A 23,326-nucleotide genomic window follows, 5' to 3' on the forward strand; every position below is an offset into this window, starting at 1 on the left:
ATGTTTTGGGGCTGTTTTAATTCCAGAGGTTCAGGGGCACCTCATACCCACGGTGAAACAGAGATGCATACAAGGAGAGGCACCTCATACCCACGGTGAAACAGAGATGCATACAAGGAGAGGCACCTCATACCCACGGTGAAACAGAGATGCATACAAGGAGAGGCACCTCATACCCACGGTGAAACAGAGATGCATACAAGGAGAGGCACCTCATACCCACGGTGAAACAGAGATGCATACAAGGAGAGGCACCTCATACCCACGGTGAAACAGAGATGCATACAAGGAGAGGCACCTCATACCCACGGTGAAACAGAGATGCATACAAGGAGAGGCACCTCATACCCACGGTGAAACAGAGATGCATACAAGGAGAGGCACCTCATACCCACGGTGAAACAGAGATGCATACAAGGAGAGGCACCTCATACCCACGGTGAAATATGGTGGTGGGTCAGTGATGTTTTGGGGCTGTTTTAATTCCAGAGGTCCAGGGGCACCTCATACCCACGGTGAAATATGGTGGTGGGTCAGTGATGTTTTGGGGCTGTTTTAATTCCAGAGGTTCAGGGGCACCTCATACCCACGGTGAAATATGGTGGTGGGTCAGTGATGTTTTGGGGCTGTTTTAATTCCAGAGGAGAGGCACCTCATACCCACGGTGAAATATGGTGGTGGGTCAGTGATGTTTTGGGGCTGTTTTAATTCCAGAGGTTCAGGGGAACCTCATACCCACGGTGAAATATGGTGGTGGGTCAGTGATGTTTTGGGGCTGTTTTAATTCCAGAGGTCCAGGGGCACCTCATACCCACGGTGAAATATGGTGGTGGGTCAGTGATGTTTTGGGGCTGTTTTAATTCCAGAGGTCCAGGGGCACTGGTTAAGATTGATGGCATAATGAATTCTACCAAGTACCAGACAATTTTGGCTGACAATCTGGTTGCCTCTGCCAGAAGGCTGGGACTTGGCCGTAGGTGGACTTTCCAACAAGACAATAACCCGAAACATACCTCAAAATCCACACAGAAATGGTTCTGTAACAACAAAATCAATGTTCTGCCATCTCAGTTGCCGGACCTCAATCCAATAGAACACCTGTGGGCTGATTGGAAGAGGGCAGTTGATAAGCACAAACCCAAGAATGTGAAGGATCTTGAAAGGATCTGCATAGAGGAATGGTCCAAAATCCCTCCAAATGTGTTCCTTAACCTTGTCAAACATTACAGGAAAAGACTCCATGCTGTTATCTTTACCAGAGGTGGTGGCACTAAGTACTAAATGAGGAGTGCCAATAATTATGAAACCATGATTTTGGTTAAAATTTGTATTAAATAATTGAATGATTTTGGTTGGTTCCATTGAAACATTAATACAGTACAATATTTCTCACATGTTGTTATTTTGAGTTTCTCTTTATAACTATATAGTTTATATTTTTTTAAGTATTGTTTGTGCATTGCCAGTCGGGGGTGCCAGTAATTTTGGAGCCCACTGTACATTAGCACTAGTTAAAATTCTAGCTACATCAGCACTAGAGCACTAGTTAAAATTCTAGCTACATCAGCACTAGAATACTAGTTACAAATCTAGCTACATTAGCACTAGAGCACTAGTTACAATTCTAGCTACATCAGCACTAGAGCACTAGTTACAAATCTAGCTACATTAGCACTAGAGCACTAGTTACAATTCTAGCTACATTAGCACTAGAGCACTAGTTACAATTCTAGCTACATCAGCACTAGAGCACTAGTTACAATTCTAGCTACATCAGCACTAGAGCACTAGTTACAATTCTAGCTACATCCGCACTAGAGGACTAGTTAAAAGTCTATCTACATCAGCACTAGAGCACTAGTTACAAATCTAGCTACATCAGCACTAGAGCACTAGTTACAATTCTAGCTACATCAGCACTAGAGCACTAGTTAAAAGTCTATCTACATCAGCACTAGAGGACTGGTTAGAAGTCTACATCAGCACTAGAGGACTAGTTAAAATTCTAGCTACATCAGCACTAGAGGACTGGTTACAATTCTAGCTACATCAGCACTAGAGCACTAGTTAAAAGTCTATCTTATAATAAGGACATAAAACCTCTATAGCCGAATAGCTGTCAACTCACCTCAGCTCCTACTTGATTTATAAATATAATATTTTCTAAGGGCAACGTTTTCTGAAACTCGGTCCTCGGGACCCCAAGAGGAGCAAGTTTAGTTTTTTTGCCCCAGTACTACACAGCTGGTTCATATAAATCAACCAATCATCAAGCTTTACTTATTTTTAATCAGCTGTGTACTACTAAGGGCAAAACCCAAAACATCCACCTCTTGGGGTCCCGAGGACCGAGTTTGGGAAATGCTGTTCTAGGGGATAGATAGGCCTTCATTACTCAAGACGCTGTGTAAGATAGAGCACCACTATACCATCGGTTACAGTAATCGTCTATTTTACAATGAGGCTATGAAATCCTGCTAATAGCAAAGACATTCAACCTCCTTACAGCTAATAGCTAGCATTAGCAACTCCGCAGTGTAACCAATAGGTCCAGAAGCTAGCTAATAGCTAATAGCTAGCAACTGACTAACTCCTATTTGTTAGAGTTAGGGTTAACCCTAACCAATAAGTCCAGGACCTAGACCACACTACGGATAGCATTAACTAATACCCACCCTTGTTTTCCCTGTGTAATCCAGTATGTAGTAACTGGATAACAGGATTGAGGGTGAGACTAGTGAAACTTTCATCTCTTCTCACAGTCTCTGTCTGGCCAGGAAGACTAGTGAACACTTTCATCTCTTCTCACAGTCTCTGTCTGGCCAGGAAGAATAGTGAACACTTTCATCTCTTCCCACAGTCTCTGTCTGGCCAGGAAGACTAGTGAACACTTTCATCTCTTCTCACAGTCTCTGTCTGGCCAGGAAGACTAGTGAACACTTTAGTCTCTTCTCACAGTCTCTGTCTGGCCAGGAGACCTAGACTAGAATAAACATAGTGTTTATGTTGTGGAGACCTAGACTAGACATAGTGGTTAAGTTGTGGAGACCTAGACTAGACTAGACATAGTGGTTATGTTGTGGAGACCTAGACTAGACATAGTGGTTATGTTGTGGAGACCTAGACTAGACTAGACATAGTGTTTATGTTGTGGAGACCTAGGCTAGACATAGTGGTTATGTTGTGAAGACCTAGGCTAGACATAGTGGTTATGTTGTGGAGACCTAGACTAGACATAGTGTTTATGTTGTGGAGACCTAGACTAGACATAGTGTTTATGTTGTGGAGACCTAGACTAGACTAGACATAGTGGTTATGTTGTGGAGACCTAGACTAGACTAGACATAGTGGTTATGTTGTGGAGACCTAGACTAGACATAGTGGTTACGTTGTGGAGACCTAGACTAGACATAGTGGTTACGTTGTGGAGACCTAGACTAGACATAGTGGTTATGTTGTGGAGACCTAGACTAGACATAGTGGTTATGTTGTGGAGACCTAGACTAGACATAGTGGTTATGTTGTGGAGACCTAGACTAGACATAGTGGTTATGTTGTGGAGACCTAGACTAAACATAGTGGTTATGCTATGGAGACCTAGACTAGACTAGACATAGTGGTTATGTTGTGGAGACCTAGACTAGACATAGTGGTTAAGTTGTGGAGACCTAGACTAGACATAGTGTTTATGTTGTGGAGACCTAGACTAGACTAGACATAGTGGTTATGCTGTGGAGACCTAGACTAGACATAGTGGTTATGTTGTGGAGACCTAGACTAAACATAGTGGTTATGTTGTGGAGACCTAGACTAAACATAGTGGTTATGTTGTGGAGACCTAGACTAGACTAGACATAGTGGTTATGTTGTGGAGACCTAGACTAGACTAGACATAGTGGTTATGTTGTGGAGACCTATACTAGAATTAGTGGTTATGTTGTGGAGACCTAGACTAGACTAGACATAGTGGTTATGTTGTGGAGACCTAGACTAGACTAGACATAGTGTTTATGTTGTGGAGACCTAGACTAGACTAGAGGTTATGTTGTGGAGACCTAGACTAGACATAGTGGTTATGTTGTGGAGACCTAGACTAGACATAGTGGTTATGTTGTGGAGACCTAGACTAGACATAGTGGTTATGTTGTGGAGACCTAGACTAGACATAGTGGTTATGTTGTAGAGACCTAGACTAAACATAGTGGTTATGTTGTGGACACCTAGACTAGACTAGACATAGTGGTTATGTTGTGGAGACCTAGACTAGACATAGTGGTTATGTTGTGGAGACCTATACTAGACTAGACATAGTGGTTATGTTGTGGAGACCTAGACTAGACTAGACATAGTGGTTATGTTGTGGAGACCTAGACTAGACTAGACATAGTGGTTATGTTGTGGAGACCTAGACTAGACATAGTGGTTATGTTGTGGAGACCTAGACTAGACATAGTGGTTATGTTGTGGAGACCTAGACTAGACATAGTGGTTATGTTGTGGAGACCTAGACTAGACATAGTGGTTATGTTGTGGAGACCTAGACTAGACATAGTGGTTATGTTGTGGAGACCTAGACTAGACATAGTGGTTATGTTGTGGAGACCTAGACTAGACATAGTGGTTATGTTGTGGAGACCTAGACTAGACATAGTGGTTATGTTGTGGAGACCTAGACTAGACATAGTGGTTATGTTGTGGAGACCTAGACTAGACATAGTGGTAATGTTGTGGAGACCTAGACTAGACATAGTGGTAATGTTGTGGAGACCTAGACTAGACATAGTGGTTATGTTGTGGAGACCTAGACTAGACATAGTGGTTATGTTGTGGAGACCTAGACTAGACATAGTGGTTATGTTGTGGAGACCTAGACTAGACATAGTGGTTATGTTGTGGAGACCTAGACTAGACATAGTGGTTATGTTGTGGAGACCTAGACTAGACATAGTGGTTATGTTGTGGAGACCTAGACTAGACATAGTGGTTATGTTGTGGAGACCTAGACTAGACATAGTGGTTATGTTGTGGAGACCTAGACTAGACATAGTGGTTATGTTGTGGACACCTAGACTACACATAGTGGTTATGTTGTGGAGACCTAGACTAGACATAGTGGTTATGTTGTGGAGACCTGTTACTGTACATTATCATGAATCAAAACCTTTTACAGTTGAATAAACAATCCTTACCAACACCTGAGAAACAACTTGGCGACCATTAGAAAACATCTAAGAAGGCTGTGTTATTTTCATATCAGTCCATTAGAGAGACCAGTTTAGTGAGAGCTAGAGAAGACAACAGCTGATAGCCAGTGGAGGTGTGTGGGTGGTTGGGTACAGACTGCCTGAGACAGAGGAGTGTGTGGGGTGTCTGGGTACAGACGGCCTGAGACTGAGACAGAGGAGTGTGTGGGTGTCTGGGTACAGACGGCCTGAGACTGAGACAGAGGAGTGTATGTGTGTGTGTGTGTGTGTGTGTGTGTGTGTGTGTGTGTGTACCTGCCCTTTACCCACCACCCACTCACCTGACATGTACCTGCCCCACACCCCGCCAGCATCTCCTTGACCAGGGTGAGCTTCTGACTGGAGAGAGAGACAGAGAGAGAGGGGGCGGGGCAGATAGAGAGAGAGAGGGAGGGGTCAGAGCGAGAGACAAAGATACAAAGAGAGAGAGACAGGGAGGGGGGGCAGAGAGAGAGAGAGAGAGAGAGAGAGATAGAGAGAGAGAGCGAGAGAAACAGAGAGCGAGAGAGACAGAGAGAGAGAGACAGACAGAGACAGAGACAGAGACAGACAGAGAGACAGAGAGAGAGAGAGAGAGAGAGAGAGAGAGAGATCAGCCTCTTGTCATAACAAAAGGAAGACATGACATGTCCACTGTAGCTGATCTGTGACCAATGAAACAAACGTTTGGAACACTGAACAGAGATACCATGAATCATTTACAAGACAGTCAGCAGGCTGGGTAATCATTCACAGTCAATCATTCGCCTACTCGGCCGTGGTCCAGTGTGTGTGTGTGTGCGGTGTGTGTGTCACCATAGAAACAGAGATAGCTAGACGACCTAGAAACATATTCAATTTCATCCATGAACCAACACAGCACACAAACGAAAACACACACACATACCATCGGACACACCATTTGGACAGAGCAGCGGGGGATAGTGGCCTCAGTAACAACAGATGTGCAGTATTGATGCTTGTCATGTGATAGTGGTCTGCTCTCAAATGCTATACTTTTCCTTATTTTGACAAATTACTGATTTTCTGGAGATAAAATGGGATCGTTTTCCAGTAGTTTTCCAGAGAAAGGATAGAAACCCCCAGCCCAGAGATGGTTTTCCAGTAGTTTTCCAGTAGTTTGACAGATATGGTTTTCCAGTAGTTTTCCAGTAGTTTGACAGAGATGGTTTTCCAGTAGTTTGACAGAGATGGTTTTCCAGTAGTTTGACAGAGATGGTTTTCCAGTAGTTTGACAGAGATGGTTTTCCAGTAGTTTAACAGGGATGGTTTTCCAGTAGTTTGACAGAGATGGTTTTCCAGTAGTTTTCCAGGTGGTTTTCCAGTAGTTTAACAGAGATGGTTTTCCAGTAGTTTGACAGAGATGGTTTTCCAGTAGTTTGACAGAGATGGTTTTCCAGTAGTTTGACAGAGATGTTTTTCCAGTAGTTTTCCAGTAGTTTGACAGAGATGGTTTTCCAGTAGTTTTCCAGTAGTTTGACAGAAATGGTTTTCCAGTAGTTTGACAGAGATGGTTTTCCAGTAGTTTGACAGAGATGGTTTTCCAGTAGTTTAACAGAGATGGTTTTCCAGTAGTTTTCCAGGTGGTTTTCCAGTAGTTTAACAGAGATGGTTTTCCAGTAGTTTGACAGAGATGGTTTTCCAGTAGTTTGACAGAGATGGTTTTCCAGTAGTTTGACAGAGATGGTTTTCCAGTAGTTTGACAGAGATGGTTTTCCAGTAGTTTAACAGAGATGGTTTTCCAGTAGTTTTCCAGGTGGTTTTCCAGTAGTTTAACAGAGATGGTTTTCCAGTAGTTTGACAGAGATGGTTTTAGAGTAGTTTGACAGAGATGGTTTTCCAGTAGTTTGACAGAGATGGTTTTCCAGTAGTTTGACAGAGATGGGTTTCCAGTAGTTTGACAGAGATGTTTTTCCAGTAGTTTTCCAGTAGTTTGACAGAGATGTTTATCCAGTAGTTTTCCAGTAGTTTGACAGAGATGGTTTTCCAGTAGTTTGACAGAGATGGTTTTCCAGTAGTTTGACAGAGATGGTTTTCCAGTAGTTTGACAGAGATGGTTTTCCAGTAGTTTGACAGAGATGGTTTTCCAGTAGTTTTCCAGTAGTTTGACAGAGATGGTTTTCCAGTAGTTTTCCAGTAGTTTGACAGAAATGGTTTTCCAGTAGTTTGACAGAGATGGTTTTCCAGTAGTTTGACAGAGATAGTTTTCCAGTAGTTTGTCAGAGATGGTTTTCCAGTAGTTTTCCAGTAGTTTGACAGAGATGGTTTTCCAGTAGTTTTCCAGTAGTCTGACAGAGATGGTTTTCCAGTAGTTTTCCAGTAGTCTGACAGAGATGGTTTTCCAGTAGTTTTCCAGTAGTTTGACAGAGATGGTTTTCCAGTAGTTTTCCAGTAGTTTGACAGAGATGGTTTTCCAGTAGTTTTCCAGTAGTTTGACAGAGATGGTTTTCCAGTAGTTTGACAGAGATGGTTTTCCAGTAGTTTGACAGAGATGGTTTTCCAGTAGTTTGACAGAGATGGTTTTCCAGTAGTCTGACAGAGATGGTTTTCCAGTAGTCTGACAGAGATGGTTTTCCAGTAGTTTGACAGAGATGGTTTTCCAGTAGTTTGACAGAGATGGTTTCCAGTAGTTTGACAGAGATGGTTTTCCAGTAGTTTGACAGAGATGGTTTTCCAGTAGTCTGACAGAGATGGTTTTCCAGTAGTTTGACAGAGATGGTTTTCCAGTAGTCTGACAGAGATGGTTTTCCCAGTAGTTTGACAGAGATGGTTTTCCAGTAGTTTGACAGAGATGGTTTTCCAGTAGTTTGACAGAGATGGTTTTCCAGTAGTTTGACAGAGATGGTTTTCCAGTAGTTTTCCAGTAGTTTGACAGAGATGGTTTTCCAGTAGTTTTCCAGTAGTCTGACAGAGATGGTTTTCCAGTAGTTTTCCAGTAGTCTGACAGAGATGGTTTTCCAGTAGTTTTCCAGTAGTTTGACAGAGATGGTTTTCCAGTAGTTTGACAGAGATGGTTTTCCAGTAGTTTGACAGAGATGGTTTTCCAGTAGTTTGACAGAGATGGTTTTCCAGTAGTTTGACAGAGATGGTTTTCCAGTAGTCTGACAGAGATGGTTTTCCAGTAGTCTGACAGAGATGGTTTTCCAGTAGTTTGACAGAGATGGTTTTCCAGTAGTTTGACAGAGATGGTTTTCCAGTAGTCTGACAGAGATGGTTTTCCAGTAGTTTGACAGAGATGGTTTTCCAGTAGTTTGACAGAGATGGTTTTCCAGTAGTTTGACAGAGATGGTTTTCCAGTAGTTTTCCAGTAGTTTGACAGAGATGGTTTTCCAGTAGTTTTCCAGTAGTCTGACAGAGATGGTTTTCCAGTAGTTTTCCAGTAGTTTGACAGAGATGGTTTTCCAGTAGTTTTCCAGTAGTTTGACAGAGATGGTTTTCCAGTAGTTTTCCAGTAGTTTTCCAGTAGTTTGACAGAGATGGTTTTCCAGTAGTTTTCCAGTAGTTTGACAGAGATGGTTTTCCAGTAGTTTTCCAGTAGTTTGACAGAGATGGTTTTCCAGTAGTTTTCCAGTAGTTTTCCAGTAGTTTGACAGAGATGGTTTTCCAGTCGTTTTCCAGTAGTTTGACAGAGATGGTTTTCCAGTAGTTTTCCAGTAGTCTGACAGAGATGGTTTTCCAGTAGTTTTCCAGTAGTTTGACAGAGATGGTTTTCCAGTAGTTTTCCAGTAGTCTGACAGAGATGGTTTTCCAGTAGTTTTCCAGTAGTTTGACAGAGATGGTTTTCCAGTAGTTTTCCAGTAGTTTGACAGAGATGGTTTTCCAGTAGTTTTCCAGTAGTTTTCCAGTAGTCTGACAGAGATGGTTTTCCAGTAGTTTTCCAGTAGTTTTCCAGTAGTTTGACAGAGATGGTTTTCCAGTAGTTTTCCAGTAGTTTGACAGAGATGGTTTTCCAGTAGTTTTCCAGTAGTTTGACAGAGATGGTTTTCCAGTAGTTTTCCAGTAGTCTGACAGAGATGGTTTTCCAGTAGTTTTCCAGTAGTTTTCCAGTAGTTTGACAGAGATGGTTTTCCAGTAGTTTTCCAGTAGTTTGACAGAGATGGTTTTCCAGTAGTTTTCCAGTAGTCTGACAGAGATGGTTTTCCAGTAGTTTTCCAGTAGTTTGACAGAGATGGTTTTCCAGTAGTTTTCCAGTAGTTTGACAGAGATGGTTTTCCAGTAGTTTTCCAGTAGTTTGACAGAGATGGGATAGTAAGCAACAATGTATATGTCTAATCCTTGCTGTCAGTATATTGAAGGATTAACTAAAGCAGAAAGTTAAGTAGAAAACCAATCAAAGAAACATAATGTGTTCCAAATGGTCAACTATTCCTTATTTACTGCACTACTTTGTACCAGGGCCCATATGGATCAGGTCAAAAGTAGTGCACTATAAAGGGAATAGGGTGCCAGCTCTGGTCTAAAGTAGTACCCTATATAGGGAATAGGGGGCCAGCTCTGATCTAAAGTAGTGCACTATAAAGGGAATAGGGTGCCAGCTCTGGTCTAAAGTAGTGCACTATAAAGGGAATAGGGTGCCAGCTCTGGTCTAAAGTAGTGCCCTATATAGGGAATAGGGGGCCAGCTCTGGTCTAAAGTAGTGCACTATATAGGGAATAGGGCTCTGGTCTAAAGCAGTGCACTATATAGGGAATAGGGTGCCAGCTCTGGTCTAAAGTAGTGCCCTATATAGGGAATAGGGTACCATTTGGATGATGACACAGTGAAACAGACAGCCCAACGTGTCAGGGATTGTGTTGGCTCAGAGACCTCTCTTTCACTTTGTGTATGTCTGTGTGTGTGTGTGTGTGTGTGTGTGTGTGTGTGTGTGTGTGTGTGTGTGTCTTAGTCATTACATCTTACCCATCCTTGGAGAGGTATTGTCTGAAGAAGTCATTTGCTGCTAGCTTGATGGCTTTCTCTGGCGTGACCAGGGTTAGGTTCACCGCAGACCCTGTAACAATGAGAGGAAGGGAGAGACAGAGATGGAAGGAGAAGGAGTGGAGAACGAGAGAGAGAGAGATGGAGGGGGAGGGAGAGAGAGAGAGAGAGAGAGATGGAGGGGAGGGAGAGAGAGAGAGAGAGAGATGGAGGGGAGGGAGAGAGAGAGAGAGAGAGATGGAGGGGAGGAGAGAGAAGAGAGAGAGATGGAGGGGAGGGAGAGAGAGAGAGAGAGAGAGAGAGAGATGGAGGGGAGGGAGAGAGAGAGAGAGAGAGATGGAGGGGAGGGAGAGAGAGAGAGAGAGAGAGAGAGAGATGGAGGGGAGGGAGAGAGAGAGAGAGAGAATGGAGGGGAGGGAGAGAGAGAGCAAGAGAGATGGAGAGAGGAAGGGAGAGCAAGAGAGATGGAGAGAGGGAGAGAAAGAAGAAAGAGGTAGAGAGAGACAGAGGAGAGAGAGAGAGGGGGGAGGGAGAGCGAGAGAGCGAGAAAGAGAGGCAGAGAGAGGGGAAGAGAGAGGGGAGAGAGAAAGAGAGCGAGAGCGGCAGAGAGAGGGGGGAGAGCGAGAGAAAGAGGCAGAGAGAGGGGAGAGAGAACGAAGAGAGGCAGAGAGAGGGGTAGGAGAGAAAGAAGAGAGAGAGGCAGAGAGAGACAGAGGAGAAAGAGAGTGAGAGACAGAGAGAGACAGAAAGGAGAAAGAGAGAGAGAGAGAGTAGGAGAGAGAGAGAGAGGAAAAGAGAGAGACGAGAGAGAGGGGAGGGAGAGCGAGAGAGAGAGGCAGAGAGAGAGGAGGGAGAGAAAGAAGAGAGAGGAGAAAGAGAGTAGGAGAGAGAGACAGAGGAGAAAGAGAGAGAGAGAGACAGAGAGAGACAGAGAGAGAGGAATTGTGATTTTCCCAGTCACACACAGCAGGCATGTTATAATGTATGGTGGTAACATTTATTTTGTGCATTATGTTCCCAGACCTGAGGCTGTCCTGTATACCTGAGGATGTCCTGTATACCTGAGGATGTCCTGTATACCTGAGGCTGTCCTGTATACCTGAGGCTGTCCTGTATACCTGAGGATGTCCTGTATACCTGAGGATGTCCTGTATACCTGAGGATGTGGTTAGCTGTGTGCTGGTGAGAGTGAGTTGTCTCACAGCTATAAGCAGCTGTGATAGTCTCAGTGTTCAGCAGTGCTCAACAACTTTCAAAAGGACCTCACTGTGCTATGTTTGTCTTTAGTATGTACCTGCCACTTTCTAGTGCACACACACACACACACAAATATACTTCCACGTCCTCACCCGAACCTACCTCTGTACATTCCGAAGTATCCCTCTGAGCGGATGGTCTTGATAAGACAGTCAGACCTACAAGACACAACCAACTAGTTACTACAACATATATCACCAACTAGTTACAACAACATATAACATCACCAACTAGTTACTACAAGACACAACCAACTAGTTACTACAACATATAACATCACCAACTAGTTACTACAACATATAACATCACCAACTAGTTACAACAACATATAACATCACCAACTAGTTACTACAAGACACAACCAACTAGTTACTACAACATATAACATCACCAACTAGTTACTACAACATATAACATCACCAACTAGTTACAACAACATATAACATCACCAACTAGTTACTACAAGACACAACCAACTAGTTACTACAACATATAACATCACCAACTAGTTACTACAACATATAACATCACCAACTAGTTACAACAACATATAACATCACCAACTAGTTACTACAAGACACAACCAACTAGTTACTACAACATATAACATCACCAACTAGTTACAACAACATATAACATCACCAACTAGTTACTACAAGACACAACCAACTAGTTACTACAACATATAACATCATCAACTAGTTACTACAAGACACAACCAACTAGTTACTACAAGACACAACCAACTAGTTACTACAACATATAACATCACCAACTAGTTACTACAACATATAACATCACCAACTAGTTACTACAACATATAACATCACCAACTAGTTACTACAACATAACATCACCAACTAGTTACTACAAGACACAACCAACTAGTTACTACAACATGTAACATCACCAACTAGTTACTACAACATAACATCACCAACTAGTTACTACAAGACACAACCAACTAGTTACTACAAGACACAACCAACTAGTTACTACAACATATAACATCACCAACTAGTTACTACAACATAACATCACCAACTAGTTACTACAAGACACAACCAACTACTTACTACAAGACACAACCAACTAGTTACTACAACATGTAACATCACCAACTAGTTACTACAACATAACATCACCAACTAGTTACTACAAGACACAACCAACTAGTTACTACAAGACACAACCAACTAGTTACTACAACATATAACATCACCAACTAGTTACTACAACATATAACATCAACTAGTTACTACAACATATAACATCAACTAGTTACTACAAGACACAACCAACTAGTTACTACAACATATAACATCACCAACTAGTTACAACAACATATAACATCACCAACTAGTTACTACAAGACACAACCAACTAGTTACTACAACATATAACATCACCAACCTGTTACTACAACATCAACTAGTTACTACAACATATAACATCAACTAGTTACTACAACATATAACATCAACTAGTTACTACAACATATAACATCAACTAGTTACTACAAGACACAACCAACTAGTTCCTACAACATATAACATCACCAACTAGTTACTACAACATATAACATCACCAACTAGTTACAACAACATATAACATCACCAACTAGTTACTACAAGACACAACCAACTAGTTACTACAACATATAACATCACCAACTAGTTACTACAACATATAACATCAACTAGTTACTACAACATATAACATCAACTAGTTACTACAAGACACAACCAACTAGTTCCTACAACATATAACATCACCAACTAGTTACAACAACATATAACATCACCAACTAGTTACTACAAGACACAACCAACTAGTTACTACAACATATAACATCACCAACTAGTTACAACAACATATAACATCACCAACTAGTTACTACAAGACACAACCAACTAGTTACTACAACATATAACATCATCAACTAGTTACTACAAGACACAACCAACTAGTTACTACAAGACACAACCAACTAGTTACTACAACATATAACATCACCAACTAGTTACTACAACATATAACATCACCAACTAGTTACTACAACATATAACATCACCAACTAGTTACTACAAGACACAACCAACTAGTTACTACAACATATAACATCACCAACTAGTTACTACAACATAACATCACCAACTAGTTACTACAAGACACAACCAACTAGTTACTACAACATGTAACATCACCAACTAGTTACTACAACATAACATCACCAACTAGTTACTACAAGACACAACCAACTAGTTACTACAAGACACAACCAACTAGTTACTACAACATATAACATCACCAACTAGTTACTACAACATAACATCACCAACTAGTTACTACAAGACACAACCAACTACTTACTACAAGACACAACCAACTAGTTCCTACAACATGTAACATCACCAACTAGTTACTACAACATAACATCACCAACTAGTTACTACAAGACACAACCAACTAGTTACTACAAGACACAACCAACTAGTTACTACAACATATAACATCACCAACTAGTTACTACAACATAACATCATCAACTAGTTACTACAGGACACAACCAACTAGTTACTACAAGACACAACCAACTAGTTACTACAACATATAACATCACCAACTAGTTACTACAACATATAACATCAACTAGTTACTACAACATATAACATCAACTAGTTACTACAAGACACAACCAACTAGTTACTACAACATATAACATCAACTAGTTACTACAAGACACAACCAACTAGTTACTACAACATATAACATCACCAACCTGTTACTACAACATCAACTAGTTACTACAACATATAACATCAACTAGTTACTACAACATATAACATCAACTAGTTACTACAACATATAACATCAACTAGTTACTACAAGACACAACCAACTAGTTCCTACAACATATAACATCACCAACTAGTTACAACAACATATAACATCACCAACTAGTTACTACAAGACACAACCAACTAGTTACTACAACATATAACATCACCAACTAGTTACTACAACATATAACATCACCAACTAGTTACAACAACATATAACATCACCAACTAGTTACTACAAGACACAACCAACTAGTTACTACAACATATAACATCACCAACTAGTTACTACAAGACACAACCAACTAGTTACTACAACATATAACATCAACTAGTTCCTACAACATATAACATCAACTAGTTACTACAACATAACATAACCACATTTGCATTGATGACAGCTTTGCACACTCTTGGCATGAGTGTGTGAATGAGTGTGTGTGTGTGTAAGTGCTTGAGTGTGTGTGTGCTTGAGTGTGTGCTTGAGTGTGTGCGTGAGTGTGTGTGTGAGTGTGTGTGTGTGTGTGTTTGAGTGTGTGCGTGAGTGTGTGTGTGCGTGAGTGAGTGAGTGTGTTCTTGAGTGTGTGTGTGTGTGTGTGTGTGAGTGTGTGCTTGAGTGTGTGTGTGCTTGAGTGTGTGCGTGTGTGCGTGAGTGAGTGTGTTCTTGTGTGTGTGTGTGTGTGTGTGTGTGTGTGTGTGTGTGTGTGTGTGTGTGTGTGTGTGTGTGTGTGTGTGTGTGTGTGCTTGAGTGTGTGCGTGAGTGTGTGTGAGTGTGTGTGTGCTTGAGTGTGTGTGAGTGTGTGTGTGCTTGAGTGTGTGCGTGAGTGTGTGTGTGTGTGTGTGAGAGTGTGTGTGCGTGAGTGCGTGAGTGAGTGAGTGAGTACATACATGCTGGTGTAGAGGCGTGATCCATTTTGCTGGTTCTGCAGGCGGGTCTTGGCCAAGTCAATGGGAAACACACAGCTCACACCAATCAGCCCTGCTATCCCACCGTTTATCAACTTGGCAGGCAAACTGGGGGGAGGAGAGGAGGAAGGGAGATGGAGAGAGGAGAAAGAGAGAGGGGAAGGGAGATGGAGAGAGGAGAAGAGGGAGGGGAAGGGAGATGGAGAGAGGGGAAGGGAGATGGAGAGAGGAGGAAGAGGGAGGGGAAGGGAGATGGAGAGAGGAGGAAGAGGGAGGGGAAGGGAGATGGAGAGAGGAGGAAGAGAGGGGAAGGGAGATGGAGAGAGGTGGAAGAGAGAGGGGAAGGGAGATGGAGAGAGGAGGAAGAGAGAGGGAGGGGAAGGGAGATGGAGAGAGGTGGAAGAGAGAGGGGAAGGGAGATGGAGAGAGGTGGAAGAGAGAGGGGAAGGGAGATGGAGAGAGGTGGAAGAGAGAGGGGAAGGGAGATGGAGAGAGGTGGAAGAGAGAGGGGAAGGGAGATGGAGAGAGGTGGAAGAGAGAGGGGAAGGGAGATGGAGAGAGGTGGAAGAGAGAGGGGAAGGGAGATGGAGAGAGGAGGAAGAGAGAGGGGAAGGGAGATGGAGAGAGGTGGAAGAGAGAGGGGAAGGGAGATGGAGAGAGGAGGAAGAGAGAGGGGAAGGGAGATGGAGAGAGGAGGAAGAGAGAGGGGAAGGGAGATGGAGAGAGGAGGAAGAGAGAGGGGGAAGGGAGATGGAGAGAGGAGGAAGAGGGAGGGGAAGGGAGATGGAGAGAGGGAGGAAGGGAGATGGAGAGAGGAGGAAGAGAGATGGAGGGGAAGGGAGATGGAGGAGAGGAGGAAGAGAGAGGGAGGGGAAGGGAGATGGAGAGAGGAGGAAGAGAGAGGGAGGGGAAGGGAGATGGAGAGAGGAGGAAGAGAGAGGGAGGGGAAGGGAGATGGAGAGTGAGGAAGAGAGAGGGAGGGGAAGGGAGATGGAGAGAGGAGGAAGAGAGAGGGAGGGGAAGGGAGATGGAGAGAGGAGGAAAGAGAGAGGGAGGAAGGAGAGAGGGGAAGGAAGATGGAGATGGAGAGAGGAGGAAGAGAGAGGGAGGGGAAGGGAGATGGAGATGGAGAGAGGAGGAAGAGAGAGGGAGGAAGGGAGATGGAGAGAGGGAGGAAGGGAGATGGAGAGAGGGAGGAAGGGAGATGGAGAGAGGAGGAAGAGAGATGGAGGGGAAGGGAGATGGAGAGAGGAGGAAGAGAGAGGGAGGGGAAGGGAGATGGAGAGTGGAGGAAGAGAGAGGGAGGGGAAGGGAAGGGAGATGGAGAGAGGAGGAAGAGAGAGGGAGGGGAAGGGAGATGGAGAGAGGAGGAAGAGAGAGGGAGGAAGAGAGAGGGGAAGGAAGATGGAGATGGAGAGAGGAGGAAGAGAGAGGGAGGGGAAGGGAGATGGAGATGGAGAGAGGAGGAAGAGAGAGGGAGGAAGGGAGATGGAGAGAGGGAGGAAGGGAGATGGAGAGAGGGAGGAAGGGAGATGGAGAGAGGAGGAAGAGAGATGGAGGGGAAGGGAGATGGAGAGAGGAGGAAGAGAGAGGGAGGGGAAGGGAGATGGAGAGAGGAGGAAGAGAGAGGGAGGGGAAGGGAGATGGAGAGAGGAGGAAGAGAGAGGGAGGGGAAGGGAGATGGAGAGAGGGGAAGGGAGATGGAGAGAGGGGAAGGAGAGGAGAGAGGAGGAGAGAGAGGGAGGGAGATGGAGAGGGAAGAGAGAGGGAAGGGAGATGGAGAGGTGGAAGAGAGAGGGGAAGGGAGATGGAGAGGTGGAAGAGAGAGGGGAAGGGAGATGGAGAGAGGTGGAAGAGAGAGGGGAAGGGAGATGGAGAGAGGTGGAAGAGAGAGGGAAGGGAGATGGAGAGAGGTGGAAGAGAGAGGGGAAGGGAGATGGAGAGAGGTGGAAGAGAGAGGGGAAGGGAGATGGAGAGAGGAGGAAGAGAGGGAGGGGAAGGGAGATGGAGAGAGGAGGAAGAGAGAGGGAGGGGAAGGGAGATGGAGAGAGGAGAAAGAGAGAGGGGAAGGGAGATGGAGAGGTGGAAGAGAGAGGGAAGGGAGATGGAGAGAGGTGGAAGAGAGAGGGGAAGGGAGATGGAGAGAGGTGGAAGAGAGAGGGGAAGGGAGATGGAGAGAGGAGGAAGAGAGAGGGGAAGGGAGATGGAGAGAGGAGGAAGAGAGAGGGGAAGGGAGATGGAGAGAGGTGGAAGAGAGAGGGGAAGGGAGATGGAGAGAGGTGGAAGAGAGAGGGGAAGGGAGATGGAGAGAGGTGGAAGAGAGAGGGGAAGGGAGATGGAGAGAGGAGGAAGAGAGAGGGGAAGGGAGATGGAGAGAGGTGGAAGAGAGAGGGGAAGGGAGATGGAGAGAGGAGGAAGAGAGAGGGGAAGGGAGATGGAGAGAGGTGGAAGAGAGAGGGGAAGGGAGATGGAGAGAGGAGGAAGAGAGAGGGGAAGGGAGATGGAGAGAGGTGGAAGAGAGAGGGAGAGAGGAGGAAGAGAGAGGGAGGGGAAGGGAGATGGAGAGAGGAGAAAGAGAGAGGGGAAGGGAGATGGAGAGGTGGAAGAGAGAGGGGAAGGGAGATGGAGAGAGGTGGAAGAGAGAGGGGAAGGGAGATGGAGAGAGGAGGAAGAGAGAGGGGAAGGGAGATGGAGAGAGGTGGAAGAGAGAGGGGAAGGGAGATGGAGAGAGGTGGAAGAGAGAGGGGAAGGGAGATGGAGAGAGGAGGAAGAGAGAGGGGAAGGGAGATGGAGAGAGGTGGAAGAGAGAGGGGAAGGGAGATGGAGAGAGGAGGAAGAGAGAGGGGAAGGGAGATGGAGAGAGGTGGAAGAGAGAGGGGAAGGGAGATGGAGAGAGGAGGAAGAGAGAGGGGAAGGGAGATGGAGAGAGGTGGAAGAGAGAGGGGAAGGGAGATGGAGAGAGGAGGAAGAGAGAGGGGAAGGGAGATGGAAGAGAGGAGGTAGAGAGGAGGGAGGAAGGGAGATGGAGAGAGGAGGAAGAGGGAGAGATGGAGAGAGGAAGGAAGGGAGATGGAGAGAGGTGGAAGAGAGAGGGGAAGGGAGATGGAGAGAGGAGGAAGAGAGAGGGGAAGGGAGATGGAGAGAGGAGGTAGAGAGAGGGAGGAAGGGAGATGGAGAGAGGAGGAAGAGGGAGGGGAAGGGAGATGGAGAGATGGAGAGAGGAAGGAAGGGAGATGGAGAGAGGAGGAAGAGAGAGGGAGGGGAAGGGAGATGGAGAGAGGAGGAAGAGAGAGGGAGGGAAGGGAGATGGAGAGAGGAGGAAGAGAGAGGGAGGGGAAGGGAGATGGAGAGAGGAGGAGAGAGAGGGAGGGGAAGGGAGATGGAGAGTGGAGGAAGAGAGAGGGAGGGGAAGGAGATGGAGAGAGGAGGAAGAGAGAGGGAGGGGAAGGGAGATGGAGAGAGGAGGAAGAGAGAGGGAGGGGAAGGGAGATGGAGAGAGGAGGAAGAGAGAGGGAGGGGAAGGGAGATGGAGATGGAGAGAGGAGGAAGAGAGAGGGGAAGGAAGATGGAGAGAGGAGGAAGGGAGATGGAGAGAGGAGGAAGAGAGAGGGGAAGGGAGATGGAGAGAGGAGGAAGAGAGTGGGGAAGGGAGATGGAGAGAGGAGGAAGAGAGATGGGAAGGGAGATGGAGAGAGGTGGAAGAGAGAGGGAGGAAGGGAGAGGGGAAGGAAGATGGGAGGGAGATAGAGAGGAGGAAGAGAGAGGGGAAGGGAAATGGAGAGAGGAGGAAGAGAGAGGGGAAGGGAGAAGGAAGAGAAGGAATTAGGGCGAAGAAGGAGAGAAATGATGCTGCTGTGAAATATCGCTGCACATCACATCTATCACTTTTCAGATCTGTTTTCTTATACACAAGTTGTGTCTGAAATGCCACCCTTTTCCCTATACAGTGCACTACTTTTTACCAGGGCCTGCATAAAAGTGCACAATATAGGGTATAGGGTGACATTTGAGGGAGACACCAGAGTTAAATGTTAACAGCTAATGCATGCTAACCTGATCTGCTTGTCAGCCATTTGATTTCTCTGTGTTGATGTGTTCCACAATACAACTGCCCGTCTGTCTGAAGGTTTGAGCCAATCAGGACATCTGTTGTGTGTTTCTTTCTCTAGTCTATTAATGGAGACACGTTGCTTGTCAGCTCTTTGTTCGTTTTTCAAACTGTATTTGTTTCTATCAGTCAGTCAGTTTGCTTGTGGCTGAAGCGCTGGCCGGTAGACGTTGAGGGGATATCTGAAACAGATAAAACATGCGAAAGAGAGAGCCTGTTGGTTAATAACATCAAGGAGTTGTTGGTTAACAACATAAAGGAGTTGTTGGTTAATAACTTAAAGGAGTTGTTGGTTAATAACATCAAGGAGTTGTTGGTTAATAACAGCAAGGAGTTGTTGGTTAATAACATAAATGAGTTGTTGGTTAATAACAGCAAGGAGTTGTTGGTTAATTAATTAATAACATAAAGGAGTTGTTGGTTAATAACAGCAAGGAGTTGTTGGTTAATTAATTAATAACATAAAGGAGTTGTTGGTTAATAACAGCAAGGAGTTGTTGGTTAATTAATTAATAACATAAAGGAGTTGTTGGTTAATAACAGCAAGGAGTTGTTGGTTAATTAATTAATAACATAAAGGAGTTGTTGGTTAATAACAACAAGGAGTTGTTGGTTGATAACATCAAGGAGTTGTTGGTTGATAACATCAAGGAGTTGTTGGTTAATAACATCAATGAGTTGTTGGTTAATAACATAAAGGAGTTGTTGGTTAATAACATCAAGGAGTTGTTGGTTAATAACATCAAGGAGTTGTTGGTTAATAACATAAAGGAGTTGTTGGTAAATAACATCAAGGAGTTGTTGGTTAATAACATCAAGGAGTTGTTGGTTAATAACATAAAGGAGTTGTTGGTAAATAACATCAAGGAGTTGTTGGTTAATTAATTAATAACATAAAGGAGTTGTTGGTTAATAACATAAAGGAGTTGTTGGTTAATTACATAAAGGAGTTGTTGGTTAATAACATAAATGAGTTGTTGGTTAATAACTTAAAGGAGTTGTTGGTTAATAACTTAAAGGAGTTGTTGGTTAACAACATCAAGGAGTTGTTGGTTAACAACATCAAGGAGTTGTTGGTTAATAACAGCAAGGAGTTGTTGGTTAATAACATCAAGGAGTTGTTGGTTAATAACATTAAGGAGTTGTTGGTTAATAACATCAAGGAGTTGTTGGTTAATAACATAAAGGAGTTGTTGGTTAACAACATAAAGGAGTTGTTGGTAAATAACATCAAGGAGTTGTTGGTTAATAACAGCAAGGAGTTGTTGGTTAATTAATTAATAACATAAAGGAGTTGTTGGTTAATAACATAAAGGAGTTGTTGGTTAATTACATAAAGGAGTTGTTGGTTAATAACATAAATGAGTTGTTGGTTAATAACTTAAAGGAGTTGTTGGTTAATAACTTAAAGGAGTTGTTGGTTAACAACATCAAGGAGTTGTTGGTTAACAACATCAAGGAGTTGTTGGTTAATAACAGCAAGGAGTTGTTGGTTAATTAATTAATAACATAAAGGAGTTGTTGGTTAATAACAGCAAGGAGTTGTTGGTTAATTAATTAATAACATAAAGGAGTTGTTGGTTAATAACAGCAAGGAGTTGTTGGTTAATTAATTAATAACATAAAGGAGTTGTTGGTTAATAACAACAAGGAGTTGTTGGTTGATAACATCAAGGAGTTGTTGGTTGATAACATCAAGGAGTTGTTGGTTAATAACATCAATGAGTTGTTGGTTAATAACATAAAGGAGTTGTTGGTTAACAACATCAAGGAGTTGTTGGTTAATAACATAAAGGAGTTGTTGGTTAATAACATCAAGGAGTTGTTGGTTAATAACATCAAGGAGTTGTTGGTTAATAACATAAAGGAGTTGTTGGTAAATAACATCAAGGAGTTGTTGGTAAATAACAGCAAGGAGTTGTTGGTTAATTAATTAATAACATAAGGAGTTGTTGGTTAATAACATAAAGGAGTTGTTGGTTAATTACATAAAGGAGTTGTTGGTTAATAACATAAATGAGTTGTTGGTTAATAACTTAAAGGAGTTGTTGGTTAATAACTTAAAGGAGTTGTTGGTTAACAACATCAAGGAGTTGTTGGTTAACAACATCAAGGAGTTGTTGGTTAATAACAGCAAGGAGTTGTTGGTTAATAACATCAAGGAGTTGTTGGTTAATAACATCAAGGAGTTGTTGGTTAATAACATCAAGGAGTTGTTGGTTAATAACATAAAGGAGTTGTTGGTTAACAACATAAAGGAGTTGTTGGTAAATAACATCAAGGAGTTGTTGGTTAATAACAGCAAGGAGTTGTTGGTTAATTAATTAATAACATAAAGGAGTTGTTGGTTAATAACATAAAGGAGTTGTTGGTTAATTACATAAAGGAGTTGTTGGTTAATAACATAAATGAGTTGTTGGTTAATAACTTAAAGGAGTTGTTGGTTAATAACTTAAAGGAGTTGTTGGTTAACAACATCAAGGAGTTGTTGGTTAACAACATCAAGGAGTTGTTGGTTAACAACATCAAGGAGTTGTTGGTTAATAACATCAAGGAGTTGTTGGTTAATAACATCAAGGAGTTGTTGGTTAATAACATCAAGGAGTTGTTGGTTAATAACATAAAGGAGTTGTTGGTTAACAACATAAAGGAGTTGTCCACTGATATGTGTCAACAACTGGTGGCTTGATAAGTCTGTGCGTCAGGTTTTAATATATTGATGTGGGTTTTAATGAGGGGAACATAATTACAGCTAATTGACTGCCCCTCTCGCCCTGTGATTCACTCTTTGTCCACTGAACTACAGGTGTGTCAGGTCTAAAATAGTGACAATGTGGGTTTTAGTGAGGGGAACATTACAGAACCACCTCGCCACAGTATGAGATATTTGTGAAAACATGACTAAATAGTGCTATGGCTATTTAGGGACTTAGTTATTACAGTATTTAGGGACTTAGTTATTACTGTATTTAGGTACTTAGTTGTCACTGTATTTAGGTACTTCGTTATTACAGTATGTAGGTACTACTGTAATGATGCCAAAACTCATCAGCATATTGTACTGACATTATGTTTGTGTTGCCTTGATAACAGACCACATCTGGATGTAATAAATGTATCACTAGTCACTTTAAACTATGCCACATAATATAATGTTTACATACCCTACATTACTCATCTCATATGTATATACTGTACTCTGTACCATCTACTGCATCTTGCCGATGCCGTTCGGCCATCACATATTCTTATTCATTCCTTTACACTTGTGTGTATAAGGTTGTTCTTGTGAAATTGTTAGATTACTTGTTAGATATTACTGCACGGTCTTAACTAGAAGCACAAGCATTTCGCTACACTCGCATTAACATCTGCTAACCATGTGTATGTGGCCAATAAAATTGTATTTTATTTGCATGTGTGTTGCCTTGCTTGCGTGCAAGTTATGCGTTTACAGGGTAGCCTACATTCAAATGTACGTTCTTCAGCAATCAGAGTTGAATTGGTGAAGCAGAAAGAACAAATCTCAGTGTAAAATGGTTTTAAATCTGAAACAGACTGGTGGGAGGATGTAGAGAGAAGGAGAGATGTGGTCTACAGAGAGCAATGAACACAGCAAATCTGTTTCCATTTCCCCCTCCACACGCTCCACCCCCTTCCTCAACCAATCACGACGTCTCTCGCTGTGACCCACCTACCTCTCCTCCTTCTCTATCTCCCCCCTCCCTTCCTCCATCTCCCCTCTCCCTCCTCTATATCTATCTCCCCCCTCCCTCCTCCATATCTATCTCCCCCCTCCCCCCTCCTTCTCTACCTCCCTCCCTCCATCTCCCCTCTCCCCCTCCCTCCATATCTACCTCCCCCTCCCTCCTCCATCTCCCCCCTCCCTCCTCCATATCTACAGTGCCTTGCGAAAGTATTCGGCCCCCTTGAACTTTGCGACCTTTTGCCACATTTCAGGCTTCAAACATAAAGATATAAAACTGTATTTTTTTGTGAAGAATCAACAACAAGTGTGACACAATCATGAAGTGGAACGACATTTATTGGAT

At 43.3% G+C, this 23,326-nt stretch overlaps 1 pseudogene; it reads right to left on the reverse strand.

Moving 5' to 3' along the window:
• Nucleotides 1-23,326, reverse strand: part of LOC116375758 (mitochondrial glutamate carrier 1-like) — an 83,720-nt pseudogene that overhangs the window by 55,244 nt on the left and 5,150 nt on the right.

Source organism: Oncorhynchus kisutch, linkage group LG10, assembly GCF_002021735.2.
Source record: "Oncorhynchus kisutch isolate 150728-3 linkage group LG10, Okis_V2, whole genome shotgun sequence".
NCBI lineage: Eukaryota > Metazoa > Chordata > Actinopteri > Salmoniformes > Salmonidae > Oncorhynchus > Oncorhynchus kisutch.